The sequence below is a fragment of the Muntiacus reevesi genome, chromosome 15, assembly GCF_963930625.1.
Source record: "Muntiacus reevesi chromosome 15, mMunRee1.1, whole genome shotgun sequence".
NCBI lineage: Eukaryota > Metazoa > Chordata > Mammalia > Artiodactyla > Cervidae > Muntiacus > Muntiacus reevesi.
Window position 1 is genome coordinate 29,964,234 of NC_089263.1, and position 15,658 is coordinate 29,979,891.

At 36.0% G+C, this 15,658-nt stretch overlaps 1 protein-coding gene across 2 annotated transcripts in view; it reads right to left on the bottom strand.

Moving 5' to 3' along the window:
* The window catches only part of SCAPER (S-phase cyclin A associated protein in the ER), a 398,005-nt gene that overhangs the window by 217,828 nt on the left and 164,519 nt on the right, over positions 1–15,658 (bottom strand). The window lies entirely within an intron of this gene.

Here is a 15,658-nt window from a genome sequence, read left to right on the forward strand (position 1 = left end):
GTATTGCTTCCTGAGACCCACTTGGCTTCACATTCCAGGATGTCTGGCTGTAGGTGAGTGACCACATCATCATGGTTATCTGGGTCATTAAGTTCTTTTTTGTACAGTTCTTCTGTGTAAAGAATAGTCATTGAAGTCTAGAAGTAATTTTAAAAGTGGAAATGATGACCAGATACTCAAAGATTTGTTCTATTTTGCTTTTGTTGTTTATACTAGTCAGCATAAACATTTAATATTGGCATTTAGCCAAACGCCAAAAGTCTGCAAAAGCTAATAACATTTCTCTGTCATTGTTCAGCTAAGCTCCAGCTTGTGTGTTCCAGCACTTAAGAGCCATCAATAGGTCAACAATCAGCAAATGTCACTTCTATAATATATTAACAATGATTTTTCAGGTTCTCTTTTCAGAGGTCAAAATTTAAATTTTGACCATTCATCCAAAGGGTGCTAGTCTCTAATTAGTGACCTGTGAAAGAACTAATCACAATGTACACCAATCCAGAGAGCGATGACTGGTGAAAAAAAAAAATGATTCATAAAAACCTGAAAGATGCAATTTACAACAGGCCTAATGAGAGAAAAAATCAATCTAGCATAGGTTATGCTTGGGAATGAAGAAATAGCTAAATTAGAATTAAACATTAAATTATGTATGTTTCAGCCTACATGTGCACATTGAATGTGAAAGTGTTAATCACTCAGTCATGTCCAACTCTTTGCAATCCTATGTACTATAGCCCGCCGGGCTCCTCTGCACACAGGACTTCCCAGGCAAGAATACTGGAGTGGGTTGCCATTCCCTTCTCCAGGGGATCTTCCCAATCCAGGGATCGAACTCAAGTCTCCTGCATTGCCAGCAGATTCTTTATCATGCGCTCATTGAAAGTGAGTTTTAGTCACTCTGTCATGTGTGACTCTGCGACCCATGGACTGTAGCCCACCAGGCTCCTCTGTCCATGGGATTCTCCAGGCAAGAATGCTGGAGTGGGTTGCCATTCCCTTCTCCAAGGGATCTTCCCAATCCAGGGATCAAACTCAAGTCTCCTGCATTGCCAGCAGATTCTTTACCACCTGAGCCAGGGAAGCTTTCAGTGTGCTCATTGCTCTCAGTCAAAATATTAAGGCATATCAAAATGGGGAAATATCCACAGTCTACTTGTCATTATGACCTCATATGAAGGTGGGAAAAATTACAATTATGTAGGGTTCAATGCATTCCAAGCACACATGCCAGAAGCTATACACTCACTGTCTTGTGCAGTCTTAAAAAATATCTTTTCCTCATTTTACAAAAAAAGAAATTAAGGTTTAAGAAGTGGTCTATTATATCAAAACATTTCTTCATCTGAGGCTTCAAGTGGAAAAGACTGAACACATTCTCCCATTTGTGCACATTTAACTAGAAAATTATAATACTATCCAAAGATATCCTAACTCTACCTGAAATGATAGTTAAGCACTTTTTCCTAACTTGAATCTTATCTTGATTCACTTTTAACAAACAATTAAACTTATTTCCAGAGTTCATACTCTGTATAAACTAAACTAGAATGTGGGGGATAATAACAGTTATATATGGCAGGGATGAGGTATATACATAGTGGAGCTATTCAAGATATTTATTCTCCACAAGGAAGAGGAAGATACAGCATTAAAAGGCACATAATTCTGCAAAGCTGAGTAGGTAACAGATGTGAACTGTCACAAGTGCTCATTACCACCTAAGATGCTACGGGGAGTTTCCTCAAGGAAATAGAAAGTGTACCTGCTTGAAAGATAGGTAGCATCTGAATACACGAAAAGAAAATGACATTAACAGGAGACAGAAGTGAGCAATAATGAAGACACAGAGGGAAACACAAGTTATATTGAGGGAACTGCGTACAGATCCCTCTGGCTGGAGCAAAAGATTAAAATATGGGAATAATGAGAGATAAGACTGAATATTATAATTGAATTCTGACTATTTACTTTTTAAGAAAATGACTCACTTTATTAATATTTTAAATTTATTAGTGTCATGTTATATACTACATTTCCTCACTTTTAGTTTCCTTGTTATCATGATTATATTTTTTCTCAGACATAATGTGGGATATTTATTTACTCCATTTTTTTTTGGCTAGCCTTTTCTTAGGCTCTTTTGTTACCAATATACTCAAAGAATTAGATCTTATCAACTTCTATTTAATTTGTTTTTATCTTTATAAAGATATAGTACATTATAAGTGCCATATGTGTATTTGTTAAATAAAAACAAATAAATCCATACCATTTTCCAGGAAGGAGATATGAAAATTGTTCTAATCCTTGAGTTGTTTAGATCATTTCTACTTCAACTGATAAAATAACTTAAGGTTAAAATTTCATTCTGAGTAATTTTTTTTACTATATTTCCATAAGCTTCATTTTCTTACTGTCCCAAATGTCAAATAGTTTATTTCCATTTTTTCTTACTCCAAAAAAAAACACCTCATTACTTCAAATATTTTCTGCCCCAACCCCATACTTTGGTTTCAAAATGTTCATTTTTTGTCTTTATAATTTTTTTTATTCTTGGGTCAGCTTTATTGAGGTATAACTTACATCCAATAAAAACTTGAAGTTTTAAACCTATAATTTGATGAGTTTTCACAATTGGGCCTACCAATGTAAATGAAACTACAATCAATATATAAAGCATTTCTACCACCCACAAAGTTTTCTCATGTTTTTTTTTTGCAATAACTCTCTTCCCTTTTCCCCTACCCTTTCGTTCCTAGCAACCAGCTGTCTACTTTCTACCCCAAAGCTTTCTGAATATCAAATCAGTACAATCGTACATACTCTCTTGTATCTGAATTAATTCATTTAGAATAAATCTCTTGAGAGTCTTTCATAATGTTTAATATATTATTATTTTATTCCTTTCCACTGCTCTACAGTGTACCATTCTTTGGATACCATAATTTGTTTAATCCACTACCAGTTGGATATTTTACTTTCCAATCTGGGACTACTAACTACTATAAACATTTGTAGACAAATCACTGCATGGATAAATGTTTTAATTTCTCTTAGATAAATATAGAAGTGGGATTGCTGAGCTTTATGACAAGCACCTGCTTAACCTTAATTTACAAAATGTTTATCAAATGGGTCATTCCAATTTGTACTTCTACCAGCAACGTATAGAGCTTCAGTTGCTTTAATCTCTAACTATTACTGGTGAATGGCCTATTTCTCCCCTCAATTCTGTCAGTTTCCCTTAATGTATTTTGTGGCTTTCTCACATGCACATATGTTTGCAATTGTTATATATTTTTGATGGACTCATTCATCACTACAAAATGTCCTTCTTTCTTTATTGTACAACTTTGGTCTTAACATATATATTGTATTATATTAATATAGTTTAGCTACATTACCTTGCAGAGGTTATTCTTCTCATGAAGTATCTGTTTCATTTCACATTAAGCCAGCTGGGCTCTTATATATTAAGTGAGTCCCTTGTAGATAGCATATAGTTGAATCATTTAAAAAAAATTCATTCTGCCAACCTGTATCTTTCACTGGAGTCTTTGAAGTGAAAGTGTGAGTCACTCAGTTGTGTCTGACTCTTTGTAACCCCATGGACTCTAGCCTGCCAGGCTCCTCTGTCCATGAGATTTCCCAGGAAAGAACACTGGAGTGTGTTGCCATTCCCTTCTCCAGGGAATCTTCCTGACCCATGGATCAAACTCAAGTTTCCTGCACTGCAAAGAGATTCTTTACTGTCTGAGCCACCGGGGAGCACTGGAGTCTTTAACGCACCTACATTTAACATAACTACTGATAAGGGCAGACTGACTCCTGCCATTTTGCTATTTTATGCAAGCTCTCTTTTGTCCCCCATTTCCTTCATTACTGCTTTATCTTGTGTTAAATGTACCATCTTCATTCCACTCTCATTTCTTCACGTATATATATGTACATATATATTTGTTTAGTTATTTAGTCTCTTTGTAGGTGACCTGAATTATAATAAACATCTTATTTTTCTAGCTAGAATTAATATGAGCTTAAGTTTCAGCAGTATACAGAAGTGTTCCTATGTAGCATTTGGCTTCCCATGTGGCTCAGTGGTAAAGAAGATGCCAGCCAAGCAGAAGATGTGGGTTCAATCCCTGGGTCATGAAGATCCCTTGGAGAAGGAAAGCGTAATCCACTTCAGTATACTTGCCTGGGAAATCCAATGGACAGAGGAGCCTGATGGAGTATAGTCCATGGGGTCGCAAAAAAGTCAGTCACGACTTAGTGACTAAACAACAATAATATAGCACTTATCCTTTATGCTAGAGTTATAAATCACAGATTTACACAGTGTGTGCCCATAAACATAGGTTTATAATTATTATTTTGTGCAGTTCACTTTTAATTCAAATGGGAAAAATGAGGAGTTACAAAAATACTACATATACACTGACTTATATAGTTATTTCTATAGTGTTTTGTATTTCTTTGCGTGTTTCAGGTTACTGTCTACTTTATTTTAATCTCAGACTGAAGATTTCCTTTAGAGCGTCTTAAAGTGCAGGTCTACTAGAGACAAACACTTGGCTTTTGTTTATCATAAAATGTATGAATTTCTCCTTCATTTTTGAAATTTTGCCAAGTATAGAATTCTTGGTTGACAATTTGTTTTCTTCTACCAGGAAACTGAATATGCTTATCCTACTAGCTTCTGACCTCCATATTTCCTATAAGAAATAAGCTATTATTATACTGCAGATATTTTATATATGTAGAGTTGTTTCGCTTTTAACACTTTTAAGATTTTCTTTGTCATTATCTTCCAATGTTTGATTATGTGTCATAACGTGGATCTCTGCATTTCTTCTACTTTGAGTTTGTTGAACTTCCTGGATCTGCAGATTCATATACTTCATTAAATTTGGAAAACTTTCAGATATATTTCTTCAAATGTCCTCTGCCCTTTGCTCTCCCTACTCTCCTGGGATGCCCCTTACGTTTATGTTGGTACGCTGGATAATGTCCCACAGGTCTCTTTTACCCATTCTTTTTTCTTTCTCTTCTATGGAAAGGATAATCTCAACTGATACTTTTCAAGGTCACCAATTCTTTCTTCTACCTGCTCAAATAACCTGATGAATCCTTCAAGTAATTTTTCATTTCAATTTTTGCACTTTACAGCTACAAAATTTATTAGTTCCTTTAAAATTTTTAAAATCTCATTATTAACCTTTTCCAGTTGGTTAGATATCATTCACATGGTTTCCTGTACCTCTCTGAGTACATTTAAAAATTTTAAAGTCTTTGTCTAGGAAGGCCAATGTCTGGGCTTCCCCAGGGACACTTTCCATTAATTCCTCTTCCCCAAAGTATGGGCCACTTTTCTTTTTCTTTGCATGCCTTGCAACTTTTCCTTAAGAACACATCTCTATATTTAAAATGGATAACCAACAAAGACCTACTGTACAGCACACGGAACTCTCCTCAATGTTACATACCAGTCTGGATGGAAGGGGGGTTTGAGGAAGAATGGATGTATGTACGTGTATGGCTGAGTCCTCTCACTGTTCACCTGAACCTACCACCACATTGTTAACTGGCTATATACCCCAATACAAAATAAAGTGTTTAAAGTTACAAAAAAAAAAAATCAATGCCATATTTAAAAAGCAGATATTTTAAGCATTATAATGTGGCAACATTGGAAATCAGATTCTCTTTCCTCTCAGGGTTTATTTTTGCTTGTTGTACATTTGTTTAGTGACTTTTCTGAACTAATATTCTAAAGTTTATATTCTTTGTCATTATGATCTCTAAAGTCTTGGTTCCATTATTTTAGGAATCAGCTAGTGATCCAAGAGATTTCTGTGAATACCATAAATAATAACAACAAAAAGTCCCTATCTAGTATTTGCAGATGAGCTATGTGACTGTGCTGGGGCAAGCCAACAAGACACAATCAGGCAGATTACAACACTGTCTTAGCCCTCACTTCCTGCTTGCACAAAAGCCTGATGGTCAGGTAGGGAAAAGACTCCAGGTTGTCTTGGGTCTTTTCTAATCATGTACCCATCCATGGGGATACATGTGGCCTTCTAGATTTCTCAGAGTATGTGGGAGATTTTCAAAGACTTTGTTTTCCAAAGCATCTCAATCCTCAACCTTTCCCTGCAAGTTTTTATTAGGCAATTATTTATACTAGTTGTATATCCTTGTACTTGGGTGCTGGGCTTAGTCGCACAGTCATGTCCAATTCTTCGCAACCCCATGGACTGTAGCCTGCCAGGCTCCTCTGTCCGTGGGGATTCTCCAGGCAAGAGTAATGGAATGACTTGCCATGCCCTCCTTGCACCAGGTATCATCAATTAATACACTTGCCTTCAAATTGTTTTTGACAATTATCCCCAGGTAACCTCCTCAGCTCTGGGAGAATTCTGAGTTAGGCAAAAGAAGGACAAACTCTTAAAACTAACCTTTCAGAGAACCATCAGAGAGGTAAAAACAGCTATGGCTCTTTGAGTACAAGATCTGTTCTTCTCCAGTATTCAGTTCAGTTCAGCTCAGTCGCTCAGTCGTGTCCGACTCTTTGCGACCCCATGAATCACAGCACGCCAGACCTCCCTGTCCATCACAAACTCCCAGAGTTTACTCAAACTCATGCCCGTTGAGTCGGTGATGCCATCCAGCCATCTCATCCTCTGTCGTCCCCTTCTCCTCCTGCCCCTAATCCCCCCCAGCATCAGGGTCTTTTCCAACGAGTCAACTTTTCGCATGAGGTGGCCAAAGTATTGGAGTTTCAGCTTCAGCATCAGTCCTTCCAGTGAACACCCAGGATGGACTGGTTGAATCTCCTTGCAGTTCAAGGGATTCTCAAGAGTCTTCTCCAACACCATAGTTCAAAAGCATCAATTTTTCAGCGCTCAGCTTTCTTCACAGTCCAACTCTCACATCCATACATGACCACTGGAAAAACCATAGCCTTGACCAGATGGACCTTTGTTGGCAAAGTAATGTCTCTGCTTTTTAATATGCTATCTAGGTTGGTTGTAACTTTCCTTCCAAGGAGTAAGCATCTTTTAATTTCATGGCTGCAGTCACCATCTGCAATGATTTTGGAGCCCCCAAAAATAAAGTCTGAAACTGTTTCCACTGTCTCACCATCTATTTCCCATGAGGTGATGGGACCAGATGCCATGATATTAGTTTTCTGAATGTTAAGCTTTAAGCCAACTTTTTCACTCTCCTCTTTCACTTTCATCAAGAGGCTTTTTAGTTTCTCTTCACTCTGCCGTAAGGGTGGTGTCATCTGCATATCCGAGGTTATTGATATTTTTCCCGACAATCTTGATTCCAGCTTGTGCTTCTTCCAGCCCAGCGTTTCTCCAATATTAAGTACCTGTAACAGGGATGCAGTTGGTTGTCTTCAAAGTTTCTGCTGAGTTGGGAAGTTGAGATATGATCAGGGTAAGCTAAAATGCCACTACCCTCTTTTACGTGCTTCCTCGGTGGCTCAGACAGTAAAGAATCCGACTGCAATGCAGGAGACCTGAGTTTGATCCCTGGGTCAGGAAGATTCCCTGGAGAAGGGAATGGCAACCCATTCCATTATTCTTGCTTAGAGAATTCCATGGACAGAGGAGCCTGGCAGGCTCCAGTCCATGGGGTTGCAAAGAGATGGACATGACTAAGCAACTTTCACTTTCATCCTCTTTTTAAAAATTGAATTACAGTTAATCTATAATTTTGCACAGCAAAATGACTCCAGGATACATATAAATGTATTTTTTCTTTTTCAGATTATTTTACATTATTGGTTATTACAAGATATAAACACAGTTCCCTGTGCTATACAATAGATCCTTGTAGTTTATTTTATATATAATAGTATGCAAACATTAATCTCAAACTATTAATCTATGCCCCCCACAACTATCCCATTTGAAAACCATAAGTTTCTTTTCTATGTCTGTGAGTTCATTTTTGTTTCATAAATAAGTTCATTTATATCATTTTTTTAGATTCTACATATAAGTGATATATGAGATTTGTCTTTCTCTGACTTATATCACTTAGTATGATAATCTCTAGGCGCATCTGGGTTGCTGCAAATAGCATTATTTCATTCTTTTTTTAACTGAAGTATAACTGCTTTCCAATGTTGTGTTAGTCTCTGCTGTACAGTGAAGTGAATCAGCTATCCGTATACATATATACCCTCCCTCTTGATCTTCCTTCCCTCACATTCCACCATCCAAGTCATCACAGAACACCAAGCTGTGGTGTTCTATACATCATGTTCTCACTACCTATCCATTTTAGACATGGTGGTGTATTTATGTCAAACTGAATCTCTCAATTCATCCCACTCTCCCCGTCCCCCACTGTGTTCACACGTTCGTTCTCTACTTCTGCATTTCTATTCTGCCCTGCAAATAGGTTCATCAGTACCATTTTTCTAGACTCCACATATATGTGCTACTATATGATATTTGTTTTTCTCTAACCTATTTCACTTTGTATGATATATTCTAGGTCCGTCCACATATCTACAAATGACCCAATTTCATTCTTTTTACAGTTGATTAAAACTCCATTATATATATATACCACATCATCTTTATCCATTCATCTGTCAATGGAAATTTAGGTTGTTTCCATATCCTGGCTATTGTAAACAGTGCTTCAGTGAACCCTGGGGTACATATGTCTTTTTCAATTATGGCTTTCTCAGGGTATATGTCTAGAAGTAGGATTGGTAGTGGGTCATACGGTAGTTCTATTTTTAGTTTTTTAAGGAAACTACATTACTGTTCGGGAGAAGGAAACGGCAGCCCACTCCAGTAGTCTCCAGAATCCTGAATCCTGTGGAGAGAGGAGCCTGTTGGGCTGCTGTCCATAGAGTCAGACATGACTGAAGCGACTTAGCATGCATGCATACATTGGAGGAGGAAATGGCAACCCACTCCGGTGTTCTTGCCTGGAGAATCCCAGGGACGGAGGAGCCTGGTGGGCTGCCGTCGCACAGAGTCAGACACGACTGAAGTGACTTAGCAGCAGCAGCTAAGAACAGAACATTACTGTCCCCCATAGTGGCATATCAATTTACATTCCCGCCAACAGTGCAAGAAGGTTTCCTTTTCTCTGTACCCTCTCCAGCATTTATTGTTCGTAGATTTTTTATGATGGCCATTCTGATTTTTGTGAGGTGATACCTTATTGTAGTTTTGATTTGCATTTCTCTAATAATTAGTAATGTTGAGCATCTTTTTCATGTGTGTCTTGGTCACCAGTATGTCTTCTTTGATAAAATGTCTAGTTAGGTCTTGATGTTAAGCTGCATGAGCTATTAGTATACTTTGGAGATTAATCTTTTGTCTACTGCTTTGTTTGCAAATATTTTCTCCCCTTCTGTGGACTGTCTTTTTCTCTTGTTTATGCTTTCCTTTGCTGTGCAAAAGCTTTTAAGTTTAAGTAGGTCCCATTTACGTCAAAAAGTGTTTTCCCTATGTTTTTCTCTAACAGTTTTATAGTGTCAGGTCCCACATTTAGGTCTTTTATCCATTTTGAATTTAATTTTGTGTATAGTGTTAGGGAGTGTTTTAATTTCATTCTTTTACATATAGTTGTTTAGCTTTCCAAGAAACATTTTTTGAAGAGGCTGTCTTTTCTCCACTGTATATTCTTGCCTCATTTGTCATAGATTAGGTGACCACAAGTGCATGAGATTGTCTTTGGACTTTTCTTTCCTGCATCATTGACCTTATTTTGTTTTTGTGCCAGTACCATACTGTCTTGATTACTGTAGCTACGTAGTACAGTCTGAAGGAGCCTGATTCCTACGGCTCCATTTTTCTTTTTCAAGATTGCTTTGTCTAATCAGGGTCTTTTGTAACAAAATGCAAATTTTAAAATTTTTGATTCAAGTTCTGTGAAAAATGTTACTGGTAATTTGATAAGAGCTGCATTGAATTTGCAGATTGCCTTGGGAAGCACAATCATTTTGACAATATTGACTCTTCCAATCCAAGAACATGGTATATCTTTCCATCTGTTTGTGTAATCTTTGATTTCTTTCATCAGTGCCTTATGCTTTTCAGAGTATAGGTCTTTTGCCTCCTTAGGCAGATTTATTCCAAGGTATTGTTTTTGATGCAATGATAAATGGGATTGTTTCTTTAATTTCTCTTTATGATTTTTCATTGTCAGTGGATGGAAAAGCAATAGATTTCTGTGTACAAACTGTGCATGATGCAACTTTATCAAATTCACTGATAGACTCTAGTAGTTTTCTGGTAGCATCTTTCTCTATGTATACTATGATATCATCTGCAAACACTGACAGTTTCACTTCTTTTCCAGTTCGGATTCCTTTTTCTTTTCTGACTGCTATAGCTAGGACTTCCAAAACTATGCTGAATAAAAATGACAAGAATGGATATCCTTGTCTTGTTCCTGATATTAGAGGAAATGCTTTCAGATTTTCACCATTGAGTATGATGTTAGCTATGGGTTCATCATATGTGGTCTTTGTTATGTTGAGGTAGGTTTCCTCTATGCCCACTTTGTGAAGAGCATTTTTTTTTAATCATAAGTAGATGCTGGATTTTAGCAAAAGCTTTTTCTGCATCTACTGAGATGATCATAATGGTTTCTACTCTTAAATTTGTTAATATGTTGTATCACACTGATTGATTTAGGGATACTAAAAAAATCCTTAAATCCGTGGGATTAAACCTAGTTGTTCTCCTTTTAATGTATTGTTGGATTCAGCTTGACAGAATTTTGTTGAGGATCTTTGCATCTATGTTCATCAGTGGTATTGGCCTATTATTTTTATTTTGGTCTCATATTGGTAACAGGGTGATGGTGGGACGGCAGACATTTTTAAGAAAAACAAAACTGGCATATTCAAAATAGTTCCTTATTCCCTGCTGGAAACAAAAGCATTTTGCTGTGACACTCACTTTGAGAACCGGGTCAAGCTCTTAGAGGTGAAGTACACAGAAGTGTGGGGATCTCGTGTAGTTCTGACTCCCATGTTTGTCCACCTTGAACATCTGGAGATTCATCGATTATAGTTCAGGTTTTCCTACTCCAGTACTGATTTTCACAGAGGTTTCTGCTCTCGTTAAGTTGTGATTTTCTCTATGTGCTTCTCTGTCTATCCAATTTGGAAGGCTGCATCCTACACTGTTACTTCATGTATCTTATGGATCTAAGAAGAGTTGCTGATTTTTCACTTTTTTCACATTTTTACCTGTTGTTAGGATGGAGTGAGTGGTGATTTTCAAGCTTCCTATGTGCAGAACTAGAAATCAGAAGTATAATGGAATAATGCATGAAACTTTGTGTTAATAAATTCAACACCTGAGATGAAGCAGACAAACTACTTGAAAGACACAAAATACCAAAACTGAAGAAGAAATACAAAGTATGACTTCACTGATGAATTATATACATAATTTAAATAAGAAACTAATTCTAATCCTATAGAAACTCCTGCAGACACAGACAAACAGTTTTCAACCCACTTAAACAAGCCAACATTCTCTTGATTACAAAACCCAAACAAAGATATTGTAACTACAGATCGACATACATCACGAGCACAAATGCACCAATCTTTTATAAACAGTTAGCAAACTTAATCCAACAATATAAAAAAAATTACACATAATGAGAAAATGGGGTTTATTAAAACAGTGTAAGGTTGATTTAACACTCAAAAGTCAGTATAGAGTTATATACCCTACATGGGAATAGGATGCAAATTATATCTTACTAAAGCTGTCATAACAAGTCAACATAATGCACCAAACTGAGAAAATGAAAGAGTGCATTTCAATAGATGTAGAAAAGGCATTTGAGAATATGGTATATCAATCTAAGAAAAAAACACTCAGGAAGTTAAGAATACAATAAAGCTCCCTCCACCTGAGAAATGACATCTTCAGAAATTGTAAGGTATGGTGTTATAGCTAATATAACCTAATAGTGAAAAACCTACTGCTTTCTCCCTAAGATCAACACCAAAGCTTCTGTTCCATATTTTGTAGAAGGTGCAAAACAGTGCAATAGACAATAGAAAAAAATAAACAGTATACTAAGTAGAAAAAAACCAAATAAAACTGATTTTATTCCGATATGTTTATGTACATAAAGAAATCTTATAAATTTATAAAACTATTAGAGCTCATAAGTCTATTTGGAAAGGTCCCAATATCTATTTGATAGACAAACAGTAATTCTGTCTATATGCTAACAACAAAAAATATTACAAATATAATTTTCAATAGCAACAAAAACTTAAAAATTAGGGATAAATTTAATAAAGCATTTGTAAAGCACTTAAACTGAAAATTACAAAAAACTACTAGAGAAATTAAATAAGCTCTAAATAAATGCAGATACATATCTTATCATGAATCGGAAGATTCAAAATTATCAGGATATCCTTTCTTCCTAAGCTTATCTACAGATCAGTGCAATGCCAATCAAAATCCCAAGAGACTTTTTAATTTTAGATACTAAAAACTGATCTTAACATTTCTGTGAAAATGTAAGACAATGGAAAAACAAAACTTCAAAAAGAAAACAAAGTTAAAGACTTCTATTGCTTTAAGACCTACTACAAAGCTACTGTAATCAAGACAGTGTGAAAAGGAACAAATTAATGGAAGAAAACAGAGCAGAAGTAGATTCAGACTTCATGGGCTGATTTATATTTTTTATTAGATATCAAAATAGAAAAACAGGGTAGAATAGGAGAGTCCAGAAATAGACTCACTCACATAGGGGAGATTTTTTTTTTAAACCAAAGTATTAAAACATTATAATGGGAATGGAAATCTTTTCAGTGAATAGTGTTGGAACAACGGGCTGACTATACAGAAAAATAAACTTGGACCTATTCTTCATATCATACCCACTAATTTGTTTGAGCTGGATCATAAATCTAAATGCCAAAACTAAAATTACAAGGCTTCTAGAAAAAAAAAATATGAAGGTTTTTTTAACCTTTCGTCAGACAAAAACCTCTTAGAACCCAGAAAGCATAAGACCTAAAAAGAACATATTGATAAAACAGACATCATCACAATTAAAAATATTTTTGCTTATCAACAGCTACTGTTAACAAAATGTATAGGCAAGCTCCAGATTAAAAAAAAATTCACATAACACATAACTGGCAAAGAAAATGTAGCTAGAATATATAAACAACTCATAAATAAAATGACAAACAACTCAACTTTTAAAATGGGCAAAAACCTTCAACAGACACGTCATAAGGGAAGACATGAATGGTGAAAAATCACACAGAAAGATACTCAATACATATTATCAATCACTAAGGAAGTGCAAATTAGAATTTGCACTTAGAATAGAGATACAACTATGCTCACACTGGAATTAAGGTCAAAAATTTTAAAATTAAAAATACCAAGTATTGACAAATGTTGAGCTACTGGGACTCCCCCAGGTTGCTGATGGAAGTGTAAAATAGTACCACTAATGTGAAAAAAGTGTGGAATTTCAGTCTTAAGTATTTATCCAAGAGAAATGAGAATGTAAATACACCTAAAGACTTGATAGAAGGTTAATTTACAAATGCCAAATAAGTGAAAACCCAAATGTCTATTAACAGATGAACAGATAAAAATTCATGGAATATGCACACAATGGTATGTTCAGCAATGAAAAAAAAACAAACTACACACATGTCACAACACAGATATATTGCAAAAATGGTATACAGTTGACCCTTGAACAACATGGCATCGAACTACCTGGGTCTACTTGTACTTGGATTGCTTTCAATAGTAAATACCACATTACTACACAATCCCCAGTTGGTTAAATCCATGGAGGTGGAACCACAGAGGAACTGCAGATATGGAGCACCAACTTGTAGGTTATGTGTGGATTTTTTGACTGAATGGAGAGTCAGTGCTCCTAACGCTCTTAATGTTCAAGGATCAACTGTACTTAGTAAGAGAAGTCAGTCACAAAGGCTTCATTTGTATGTATTTCTAGAACAGGAAAAACTAACCTATGATGATAGAAAGCAGGTCAGTGGTTACCAAGAACCAAGGGTGGTGAAAGACTGACTGGAAAGAGACACAAAGACACTGTGAAACAATGCAAAGGCTCTTATGGATTATACATGAGTATGTAGGTTTGACAAAACTCGACAAATATATTAGAGATCTCTACATTCACTTATGTAAATCATACTGCAATGAAAAAATGTGTATTGATATAGGTATGTAAGCATAAAAAGGATACATACATGCCAAAAAAATTAGCACTATCAGAATTATAGGATTTTTCCTGTAACTTAAAGATTTCCTTTAATAACCTAGCATTACTATATATATATATCAGGGCCTGAAGGACAGCCTCACTGAAAATGTTAACATTTGAGCAAAGACCTGAAGGAGGTAACAGTGCTAATCTCTATGGATATATGTGGGAGAGCTGTCCAGAAAGAGGAAAACTGGAGTGTAAAAGCCCTAAGGCTTTCAGAAGAGAAGTGACATGATCTGATAAGTTAACAGGTTTACTGTGGCCAGCATGTTTAGAATAGACTCTGAGAAGCCAAGGATAGGAACAAAGAGACTAGTCAGGGAAGTACTGAAATAATCCAGGTGAGATATGATGGAGGCTTGATTGAGGGGGGAGGTAGTGATGCTAGAGAAAGACAGTCTCTGAATGTACTTTACAGCAAAGCTAACATGATTTGCAGTTAGGTTGGATGAGACATGGGAGAAAGAAAAAGGTCAAGGACAATTTCAAGGGTTTTGGCATACACAACTAGAATAGAGTACCTGGTTATTAATATACAGAAAACTTGAAGGGAGAGGTATTGAAGGGGCAGATGCAGAGAAGAAAATAGAAACTTGTTTTGGACACAATAAATTTGAGTACAATTGAAGAGATATAAAACTAGTAGTCATCAACAGATGGAGAATATTTAAAGACAAACACCTGGTGAACTAACCAAAGGAATGTGTACATAGAGAAAAAAAAGAAAGGTCCAGAGGATGGACTCAATACCATTTCTGGAGGTCAGCAAGTTCTCACCATAAACTAGAAATGAAGGTCAGTAATACCATAAAGTATATACTGCAAAACTATTCTTAGAAACTTCAAGGAACTACAAAACAACAACAACAACAAAAAAAACCACAAAAAAAGCCATTTCTATTCTTTGCTTGAATGAGTACTCTCAAGTTTTCACTGATTATGAAAGAACAAATGGACATCTTCTTTATTTACAATCTGAAATTGCAAACTATAGAGAGGTAATACCTGTTCACCATTATTCTAGACCTGTATTGCTATAATTCCATAGGTCAAGCTTCTCTTTTCCTAACCAGTTAGGAATAAAGGTGCAACAATAAATTCAGACAACCTTTCTTCAAATAGCAAAGAATTATTTTCTAAGGAGGATCTACACTTGTGTTCTGCAACAAGACTCATCAGTCATCAGATGATGCTCAGATCTTGTGAGGTAATGATGTACTACACAGCTGTCTGATCCTCAGATGTCACTTTGGAGGCTGATGATAAACTACAGGTCTGACAACTCACTTTCCATTTCAAGATATTTCTTGAACTTTCTCTTGTTGTGACAGGCAACCAAATTGATTAAACCTAGTCATGG